Here is a 12,506-nt window from a genome sequence, read left to right on the forward strand (position 1 = left end):
ATTAAGCGGATGAATTCTTGAATTTATTTTTTATGTACTTAATTTAGAAGAAAAAAATTATTTAAATTCTATTTTTTGGTGTTTAAGGTATTTTTTTTGTATTTGATTTATTTTTATTTTTATTGTTTTTAATTTATTGTCAGTCAAAGACGGAAATTTGAATTACATCTTATTATTATTATCGTTTGTCGTATCTGAATACAATTATTTAATTGTGTTTGAATAAAATAACATATTATGGTGAAATATAAAGACTTAAGCGGATGGATTCTTGAATTTATTTATTTTTTGTTATTGATAGTTTTAAAGATTTTTTTTTGTATTTAATTTGCTTTTATTTTAATTTTTATTTTAAGGAATTTAATATATTATATTGTCTTTAATCGTGTTAAATGTATTTTTGTATTTAATTTACTTATTTTTTGTTTTATAAATAAACCAAATTAAGTTAATTATTGGTCAAACTTTGAAATTTGAATTAGATTGTATCATTATAATCATTTGTGTTACTGATGAGTTAAGAAATTGCATAATTCGTATATAATATTTGATGAAATATAAGACTAAAGTGAAAGAGTTATTTAAGTATTTTATACGCAACATTTATGATTTAAGAAAATTGTTGTTGTTTATTTTAAAAGAATTTTTTTGTATTTGATTTTTTTTTACTATATATTGTTAGCCAGAGTTTGAAAATCGAATTAAATTGTATCATTATTGTTGTTTGTTGTTTTTGCTTCTCAGTTAAATTTTTTTTTTGCTTAGTATAAAAATAAATCGATAAAAAATTTAAACTTATTAATTTAAAAGCATTTTAGAATACGGTGAATTTTTTAATTGGTATGAAAAATTTATTAAGCTGATTATAATGAGGAGTGAAGAAATAATTAAAATATGACATAGAGTTTTTCATGCTAAATAAAGATATTAAGCTTTATTTTTAAAGAATATATCAATTTACAAGTGGTTATTTTTTGTGGTATATTAAAATCAATTAATATATAGTAAAAAAAAAAAGGAAAAACTTTTTTTTCTTTTTCTTTTTTGCTATTGATCATATACTTGTTGTGTTTGATTTACTTTTATTTTTTCTTCTTCTATGTATATTCAAATAATTTAATATTTAGTAATAAAAAGGAAAATTTATATGTTTGATTTACACATTATATTATAGTTATTTTTTATTTTACTTTGTTAATTTAGAAAAGAATATTTATTTTTTTACTTTTTTGTTGGTTACGTTAGTGGTATTTTTTCGTATTTGATTTGTTTTTATTTTTTATTTTTGTAAATTATTTGTTTTTATCTAGTGTTAGTCAAAGATAAAAATTTGAATTAGACCGTATCATTATTGTTGTTCGTCGGTTTTTTTTCTTTCTTTTTTTAGTCAAAGATTCATACATGAACTAGACTGTATCATTATTATTATTTAAAGAGTCAAGGGAAAGGTTTTTTCAATATTTTGGATGCAATATTTATAGTTGTTGTTTTATTTTTACTTTACTAATTTCAAAAATATATATTTATTTATTTATATTGGTCGTGTCAAATGTATTTTTTGTATTTGATTTACTTCATTTTTTTAATTTTTTAATTTTTTTTTTATATTTATGATTAGTCAAAGATTGAAATTTGAATTAGACCATCTCATTGTTCTTGTTTGTCGTTTTTAAGTTAATAAACTGTTTACCTAGAATATAATAAAATGATTTATTTTGGTGAAATATAAGGACTCAGTGGAAAGGGTTCTTAAGTAAGTTTTTGTGCAACATTTATAATTATTTTATTAATTCAGAAATAAATATTAAAATTTGAATTATATCATATTATTATTATCGTTTGTTGTTTTTGAGTCGTTAAGTTGTTTACATGAAATATAATAAAATGATATATTTTTGTGAAGATAAAGACTCAATGAAAAGGGTTCTTAAGTATTTTGTATACAATATTTATAGTTATTTTATTAATTTAGAAAAAATATTAACTTTTATTATTATTGGTCTTGTTAAAGGTATTTTCTTATTTGATTTACTTTTATTATTTAATTTTTTAATTTTTATTTATTTATTTATCGCTAGTCAAAGATAAAAATTATAGTTAGATCGTATCATTATTGTCATTCGTCGTTTTATTTTTTTTACTGTTAGTCAAACATTGATATTGAAATTAGATTGTATCATTGTTGTTAGTCGTTTTTAAGTTAATAAACTATTTAATTAGAATATAAACAAAATGATATATCCTGGTGAAATATAAGATTTAAGGGAAAGGGTTCTTCAATATTTTGTATGCAATATTTTATAGTTTTTTTATTTTATTTTGCTTGATTAATTTCAATAAAAATATTCGTGTCAAATGTATTTTTTGTATCTGATTAGTTTTATTTTGTTATATTTGTAATTTATGAGTTTTTATTTATTGTTCGTTGAATTATGAAATGTGAATTAGATCATATCATTATTATCGTTTGTCGTTTCTCACTTAAAAAATTATTTACTTACGGTATAAATGAAATGAAATATTCCAGTGAAATATAAAGACTCAAGTAAAAAGGTTCTTGAATATTTTGTATGCAATATTTTTGTTTTCCTATTTTTTGTTATCAATCATTTTAAAAGGTATTCACTGTATTTGATTTACTTTTATTTAAGGAATTCATTTTATTTTATTGTTATTAGTCTTGGTAAATGTATTTTTGTTATGATTCAGACTTTCGTAATTGGCACCCACACTAATTCTTTGGTGGGAGAACCACTACTATAACTCAAACCATGCAACTAAACAAAAATTAAGACATTTAAGTTACGGAAACAAATTAAATAAACTAAATAAGAAATTCACATAAACTTTAACAAGGACTCTAATGAACTAACTAAATAATTGCGGAAATAACCAACCTACAACCTGAAATTTAATGTACCAAAACTACTAAAAGATAACCAAGTCTGAAACAAGAAGGGTCATAAACAGCTACGAACTAGTCTAAGTCCGAAATGTGGACATAGACCCAAAGAGAATCCAAAACATCCCCGAAGATACTCGCTCACCCTTGAATTCGAACGAAACTATCACAGATCTGCTGAGCGAGATCTGTCATTAGCCCCCGAAAGATACTATGTACTCAACAAAACTAAGAGTTAAGTGCAGTATTAGTACGCAACCCTCGTGTACTGGTAGAATCATGCAGTTATTCCACTAAGTGCAACATAAGCAAGTCAAACAACATTATAATCACATGCATATATATCAACATATACAATATTGTCAACATTTATGAACAACGATCAACTTCACAATTCTCAATATACACAATTATGTCATGGAATCCAAACTCAAACTGTTAGTGCACCGAAGTGTGGCAATTCAATCTCATTTTTATGTCGGCACGTGGCAACCGATCCCAGTTAATTATGTAGGAACGTGGCAACTGATCCCAGTTAGTTATGTCGAAATGTGGCAATCTGATTCATCAACACACCACAATCACAAACACAAGTATACTTCCAAGTTATACAATCAAGAGTGATTTATGACATATCAATAATGCCACATTCATGTATATACAAGTATCATAATGAGGCAAGAACATGCATACATCACACAATCACACAATCACAACCATCACCTACCTCGAAACAAACTTAAAACCTAAGAACCTTGATCATTCCCTTTCCGGATTCGTTCCACTTGTTCTTGGTCTACAAACAAACAATACAATACGAGAAGCAATACACAATCACTAATTACCCGGATGTTTAACAATTCCATGAACCCTAGATCATACCCATGATCTCACGTACCGAATTCAAGGTTGTTTCCACCATAAAATATATAACAAAACCTTTCTCTGTCCATATTAACTCATTCTATTACGTTATACGGATCGAAAAATGGATTCGGGGAGTGAAAAAACATACATTCAACCTCAAGAATGGTGAAAAACAAGTAGGGGTCACATGAGGTTTGTTCCTTAGCTTTAGAAATTGAAAAGTGACAAATAAGATCGTTTCGGGGTATATTAACGACATTGAGTCGCGTCTCGCCCACCGAAGCAACGCCTATTCCCGGCAAAAATGCCCGCTATGGCAGGACAACCGAGACAGAGCTATCTCTATGATTCCAAGATTCTCAATTCACCATACACCTCTAAACCACAAAACTCAGAAAATGCCTTCCACGCTAAGATCAAAATTTCGAGTATCCAGACGCCTGAATGCAATTTCGTAAAACCGTACGGGTTCTTTAACGAGTTATCTAACTACTTATGCAATCAAAATCGTAAATGTTTCACCCGATTGTTACCAGATTTTTCCGTACCGTAAAGATCTCGATTTTGTCCAAATCTGGATTAGGTTGAAAAAATTCGAATGTATCATAAAAGTTTTTCGACTCAAAAAAATTTCCCTGTTGAGTTTTCTATAACGACGGAATCCGATCGTTACAATTATTTTGTATTTGATTTGCTTTTTAATTAAAAAAAATTATGTTTATTGGTAGTCAAAACTTTGAAATTTGAACTAGAGTTGTCATTATTGTCATTTGTCGTTACTGAGTTAGTAAATTATTTACATCATATATTAATAAAATGATATATTTTGGTGAAATATAAGACTCAATGGAAAGAGTTTTGAATATTTTGTTTGCAAAATTATGATAAAAATTATTGTTATTGGTTGTTTTAACCTTATTTTTTGTATTTAATTTACCTTTTTATTTTTATAAATTATTTTTTTTTATATTTATTATTAGTCAAAGTCTGAAAATCAAATTAGATTGTATCATTATTGTTTGTCGCTTTTGTTTTTGTGTTAATAAATTGTTTATTTAGTATAAAGTAAAAGGATAGAAAATTATCGAATTAATTAATTTAAAAGCATTTTACAAAATGATGAATTTCTTAGGTGATATAAAGAGATTATATTGTTAATTAATACTGAGAAGTCAAGAAATAATCGATATGATATAGAGTTTTTATGCAAAATAAAGATATTAAGATTTATTTTTAAAGAATATATCAATTATTAAGTGTGTATATTTTGTATATATATGCATCACCAAATCTACCGAGAAAAAGGGAGAGGAAGAAAAGAATGTCATGTTTTTTGGTGAAATGTAAGACTTAAGGGATAGAGTTGTTGAATATTTTGTATGCAAATATTTATATTTATTTTTTATTTTACTTTATTAATATAGGAATAAAAATATTCTTTTTACTTTTTTTATTGGTCGTGTTAAAGGTATTTTTCATATTTGATTTAATTTATTTTTTTTTACTAATTTATTTCTTTTTATTTATTGTCAGTCAGAGTTTAAAATTTGAATTAGATCGTATCATTATTATCGTTTGTCGTGATTGAGTTAATAAACTATTTACTTGTATATAAATAAAATGATATATTTTAGTGAAATATAAAAACTCAAGGAAAAGGGTTCTTGAATACTTCGTAAGCGTTTGGCCATACGATATCATATCGTGAGATGGAATCGGCTTTTAGACATGCGATTTTACACTGATTTCATCTCATGATTCCATATCATGAGATGCGATTGCATATACTCCAAAAAACATGATATGAGAATTCCATATCTTGATTTGAGATATTTTTAATACAAAAATTGATGCATTTTGTAAAAATAACCCCACATTCTACTAACCATTTAATTTTTATGTAAATAAAATTTATAATGACATCATTACTTTTTAAAATTTATTAATTTCACCGACATAAAATTTATTATTCTCGCCAACATATAGTCACTTTAACGCACATCAACTGATTGTTGAGTAATACTAAAAACTAGTACACTACAATTTATATTAAAATTTTTTATTGAATTAAAGTTATATGAAACAATCACTTAAGTAGAGTACAAATAGCAATATAATAATTTATCATGCGATTAGATAAATTTTTGTTTATTTGGTAAGATTGAATAAACAATTGAGACTGTTTTAATAATTTTATAACTTATGGATTTTTATGTTTATGAAAAAATATACAACACCAAAATTTTATATGGCATGTCCAAACAAAACTTTAATTTAGTCTCACAATTTCATAGTATGATATCATGATTTCCATATCATGATACCATATCGCATGGCCAAACAGACCCTTTATATGCAATACTTTAATTTATTTTTTTGTTACCGATCGTTTTAAAGGTATTTTTTTGTATTTAATTTACTTTTATTTTAAGGAGATTATTTTATTTTATTGTTATTAGTCTTGTTAAGTGTATTGTTTGTATTTTAATTACTTTTATTATTATTTTTTATAAGAAAAGTAAATTATATTTATTGTTAGTCAAACTTCGTAATTTGATTAGATCGTATCATTATTGTTGTTTGTCGTTGCTAGGTTAATAAACGGTTTATTTGTATATAAATAAAATGAGAAATGGCCAAATGACCCGCCAATCAATTCGGATTTTCAACTACACACTTATACTTCACGGGGATCTTATTACCCCCTCCGAACTATTTTAAAGTGGAATTTTTTCCTCTCTGAAATAGCATACCAGACATCTGTCTTGTGCTGAAATACACGCACTTGACACGGATATTTCACCATTTAATGATAATTTTTTTTTAAAAAAAAAAAGCTCTTCTCCCTCCTCTATCTTTCTTTCACAATCATTTACTCAATCCTAACTATACTAAACATGATTTTTTTTTTACCTCGATAAATTTCTATACCTCTGAGATTTCATAAAAATAAATATTTAACTCACCTTTTCATCTACTCTGAATCTGTAGAGTCTAGAAGAAAACGTTCTAATTAATCAAATCTTTCATTCAACTAATTTAACAATTTTCCACATTTTTTGATATGATGTTTGAATTTTCCTTAGACAATTTCGGATACACATTAAATAGGTCATGAACATTCGAGATCAAATTCATCCCTTGATGATTCTGCTGACAACTCAAAATAATCGCAGATGAGAAAACCAATTTTAACACCAACCTAAGAAACCCCATCTCTCTCTTCCCCGTTCTTTATTATTTCTCCCTTTAAAATTTTCATGATTAATTTATAATTGTTTTTGATTTTGAGTCTTCATGAATTTTAGGAGAACATGTATGATCTTTCTTTAAAATGTAAAAGAAATTGTTTTATTTTAGTTTTTTTTTTATTAAGTTTGAATTTCTTTTAAAGTAAAAACAATCACTTCATTTTGATTTTGTTACTCTTGAATTCTTCACTTTAAAAAAATTAATTAATGGGTATAATTTAAAAAATAAAATAAAATAATTTGTTAGATATGTTCTAACTAAGTTTATTGAAAAATTATTTATTTATTAAATGCATTTGTTGTTGATAATTTTATTCCAAACATCCAGTGAAAAAGCTTCAACAATGATAATGGTGAAAAATGTTGTATAGATAAATAAGAAGAAAGAGGAAGAAAAAGGAAAATTAAAACAAAATGATTTTTTTTAGTGAAAATGGCCTAAAATACCCTCAAAGTATTGGAAATGGTACAAAATTACCCTCCATTCACCTATTGACTACAACATGACCTTTTCACCAACTTATTATGACTCCAAAATACCATTGTCATTCACCTTTGGGTTCAAAATTGATGATTTATTTAACGGTTTCAAATTTAAACTATTTAAATATTTTTTTTAAATACTTGGCGCTCAACTATTGGATATAATTTAATTTATTAATATCATTTATAAACCAATTCACTACCACTCATCACAACCTACCAAATTAATAAACCAACTCTAATATCAAAATTGCCCTAAGCACTACTAAAATACGATGAAATTACATATTCTTGAAAATGACATTCAAAATTATTCGAGTTCGAATTGAAACCCCAATTAAATTTAGGTTGAGCCGCTTATTTAGGAGGACACTTTCAATAGGATTCTCTTTCAAGCTTGAATTCAAATTTTATTATTTAAAGGTAAAGAAGTAGTACAACCCGAATTAATTAATGCACTTTTTTTGATATAATTTTATAAATATTTATTATTTACTTTAAATATTAAAACTTTAATATATTCTTTTTAAAAAAATTATCTATTAAGTAACATCACATAATTAAGACGAATGAATAATTAAGATAAACATAGTCAGATTTTTAAGTTTATGTGTAAATTTTAATTAGACACTTGAATTATAATATATTTTGATTGAGGACTTGATCTTATGATAATCTACTTCTATAGACATTTTCGACTCAATCTTTTAGAAACACTCATTAGCAGTTAATTGGGTGTGGCTTACTCTAGGGTTGGGCATAAACACCGGAAAACCGAAACACCGTACCGAATCGAATTTTTTTGGTATTTCGGTTCGGTTTTCGGTATGTAATTTGTGTAATTCGGTATTTCGGTTTACCGAAATATATTATATTATAATATATATTTATATTATATTAATTATTAATATTAAATAATAAATATTATAATTTAAAATTAAAAATTAAAAAGTAAAAGACTTTTTGATATAACTATTTTTAGCCCATTAAGCTGAAAATCAAACAAAAAAGTTTGTAAAATTTTTAAAAGCCCAACTAAGCAGGCCCATTAAGAAAACCGAAATAACAAAACCGAACCGAAATAATAAAAACCGAACCGAACCAAAATATTTCGATTCGATATTCGGTACACAATTTACAAAAATCGAAAACCGAAAAAAAACTCTAAACCGAACCGAAATACCGAATGCCCACCCCTAGCTTACTCTCGGAGCAACATAAAAATTCCTTTACCCTCAGGTCATTTTTATATTTACATATTTTTTTAGGTTTAATGCAAATGTATTTGTTGTATTCATGCTTGCGTTTAGGTTGTATACTATGCTTCCACCTCTCACCTTCTTGTATATATCACTTATATTCAATCGTTCTTGTATCATTTGTATTCAATCTCTTTAGTATCACTTATATTTAATTTTTTTGTACCACTTATATTCATTTGTTTTTGTATTATTTGTAATCATTCACTCTTTGTATCACTTGTATTCATTTATTCTTGTATTAAAAATGTATATAAAAAGATAAAAGAAAAAAAAGACTAAAAAGTGAAAAAATATATAATCACAAAGTGCAAAATATAAGAAAAAGGGAAATATAAAGAGAGAAAGAGAATATACCATTTATATAGACATACAAAACTAAATACAAGAAAAAAGGCTAGAGAAAGGAAGAGAGAAAGCAAAGATATGTAATTGATACAAATACACAAAATTATATACAAGAAAAAAGGCTATAGAAAGAGAGAAAGGGAGAGCAAAAGAGCTAGAGTAAATATATTATTGTTAGAAAAACACAAAAAACAAAATATGTGAAAAACAAAAGAAGGTAACGAGAGAGAAGGAGAATTTTTTACCGATTTTCATATGATTTGATTATTTTTTAAAACGTCATGTAACGTCCATTACAATCTATATAATTTAACTAGATATCTTAAGGTCCGTGATACAAACCCAATATAATTTAACATATTTTGTTGAAAAAATTATATATATTCACAACTTAAGATACTATAATCCTCTCTCGGATACATCCCAATTTCCTCTCGGATACATCTATTTCCTCTCGGATACATATCTATCCTCTCTCGAATACATCCCTTTCCTGAAGTAATCTGTCATTTGCAATGTATTGGACAACCAAAGGAATGTATTCGAGAGGAAAGAAAAATTTAAAATTTTTGTAATTGAGGAAACTTCTCGGATATAATGTAATTAGCCTCAAAAGATATGAAATTTCTGTACTTATATACTATTTTTTTCTTTAGTAAGCAACTTCAATATATTACTTTATAATCTATTTCAAATGGTCATACGACGTAAATGTGTCTTTTCCAACCTAAATTGAGAAATTTTAATTCTAAAAGTTTCTTTGTAGCAAGGAAATAGAGAATTTTGTTAGCTTAAGAGTTAAAACATTTTTGTATTCAAGGAATATATAAAATGTTGATATCATTGAAAAAGTTCATCGATCATCATATATATTCGCAATTGGTATTTATTTTTCACAATGTTATTATTTTCGTTTTGTGATATTTGCACCATAAACTTTGCATCTGATAAAATACTAAACATTGATCAATCAATTCGTAAAGATCGATTTAAAGTCTTTGAAATCCCTATTGCTTCAACTTAAGTATAATGTGTTTGTATTTAACTTTGTCGATGAATTTTGTGATACATTTTATTATTGTCTTTAATAAATAGAAATACTTAAAAAATTGATTTCTAACTTCACAACAATAAAAACAATCAAGAAAGCAACTTTATTTCTATATACAATAACAATTATCGTAATGTGATATTCTAAATATTGAAAGTATTTATTTTTTATTAAAAAAATATTTTTTTCCTCCACAGCAATAAAAACAATCATGAAAGAAACTTTATTTCTACATAAATAATAATTATCGTAATGTTATATTCTAAATTACATTAATCAATTTTTTTGATACTACACTTAATATCATGTCGTAAAGAAAACTCTAAAGTTTACCCCACAAAATAACCAATATACTTTTTTTTCCAGGTTTTTTGTTCTAATTTATTTATTTTTTTAGTGTTTTTCTTCCTCTATAATTCTAAACAAAGTCTTTTTCTATTGACATTTTCTTTTTTTTGTTCTTCTTTATTTTTTTAACTACTCAATTTCTTTAGTTTGAATTTTAATATTCATTAGAATTTGAATGTTAAACTTTCTCGTTGTCAAATTTTCTCTATTAAATAGTTTATTATCTTTGATATTAAGAAAATATAAAAATGAAAATTTTATATTTTTTAATCTTTCGATGAATGCATTATCAAATTATTGATTTTTTGATAGTCAAACATTTTTCATTCTTTTAGTCACGAAATTTGATATTTTCTTCAAACTAATTAAAGCTACTGATACGTCATTTTAAAGACTATTTTAATAATCAAAATACGAATTTAGTGGTCATATTATGTAACATAATATTAAAAATATGTTTACTCAATATTCCTTTAAAGCATTTCTAGGAACAAAATATTAACTACTCAAACACATTTTATTTTAATTAGTTTAAAATTTTCTTTCTAAAATATGTAAAAATAAGCTTAGCATATTCTATTGTTCGTAAGAAGTTAAGTAATATAAACTCTTCATTTAAAATTTAATATAACTTAATATCCAAAACTCTCAATAACATAAAATAATATTTTTTGATTTATAATATCAAATACAATATGCCTATTGTTTTTATCATAATCACATGATTGTACTAGGTGTTATTATAAAAAGGCTACTAAAATTGTATTAGATTTAAATGAAAATCTATAATTGAGTTTGTTGATTAAGTAAGCAAGTGTTTTATTTCATATACGCTTGAATTAAATATGACTTTTGCTGCTATGCTAAAACTTAAAGTTTAAATAATTATAAAAAATAAATTAGTGTTGATTATTACCGTTGTTAAAGTTGAATTTGATATTAAATTTCGTTTAAACAAATCTCGTATGAAAGCGAAAGTGTGTGTTTATATATATATATATATGCACACCGTTCAATAATTTTTGGATATTTCTATAAAATAAATTTTTCATCTTAATTATTGCATATTTATAAATTTAACCTTAAATTTTATTTCTAAAAATATAAAAATTGATTTAGTTCAATCATTATTTTTAATAAAATATCATTGATGCAGTAATAAAAATTAAATTAAACTACTAAAATATATACCGCAGTGAATGTGTCTTATCGTTCCAAAATTATCTTCTCACTAAGTTTTTGGAAGCTGAATATTGCAAAAGAATAATTATTCTCAATTTCTTCCTCATTGTATTTTGTATTTTCACCTCCTTTTCTTTTTGTATTTTTACCTTTCTTTGTATTACGTATTTTTGATAAATTAAGAATGTATTTGTTGTATTTATGAGTGCATTTAGGTTGTATAACGCTTTCACCTATCTCCCTTCTGTATATATCATTTGCGCTTGTATCATTTGTGTACCACTTATATTCGTTCGTTCTTGTATAATCAATTTTTTGTACTACTTATATTCATTCATTCTTGTATAATTTGTAATCGTTCTCTTTCGTATCACTTGGATTCATTTATTTGTGTATTAAAAATATGCATCAAATAAGCGAAAGGAAAAAATAAACTTGTAAGGAAGAAAATATATATTATCACACAATACAGAGTATAAGAAAAAGAGCAACATAAAGAGATGGAAAGAGAAAGAGAATATACAATTTTATATAAATATACAAAACTAAATACAAGAAAAAAAGGCTAGGAAAAGAGAGAGCAAAGATGTATAATTGAGACAAACACACAATAAAATATAAGAAAAAAAAAAGAAAAAGAGAACAAATATCTTGTTGGTACAAGAAACTACAAAAAAAAAAAAAAGACTCAGAGAAGAAAAGGTGAGAGTGAAAAATATACGATTAATATAAATGCGCAAAAAATAAAAAAAAGACTATGTATAGAGAAAGAAAGAGCAAAAAAGAAGTGCAAATATGCAATTATTAGAAACTCG

Source organism: Solanum pennellii, chromosome 7, assembly GCF_001406875.1.
Source record: "Solanum pennellii chromosome 7, SPENNV200".
NCBI lineage: Eukaryota > Viridiplantae > Streptophyta > Magnoliopsida > Solanales > Solanaceae > Solanum > Solanum pennellii.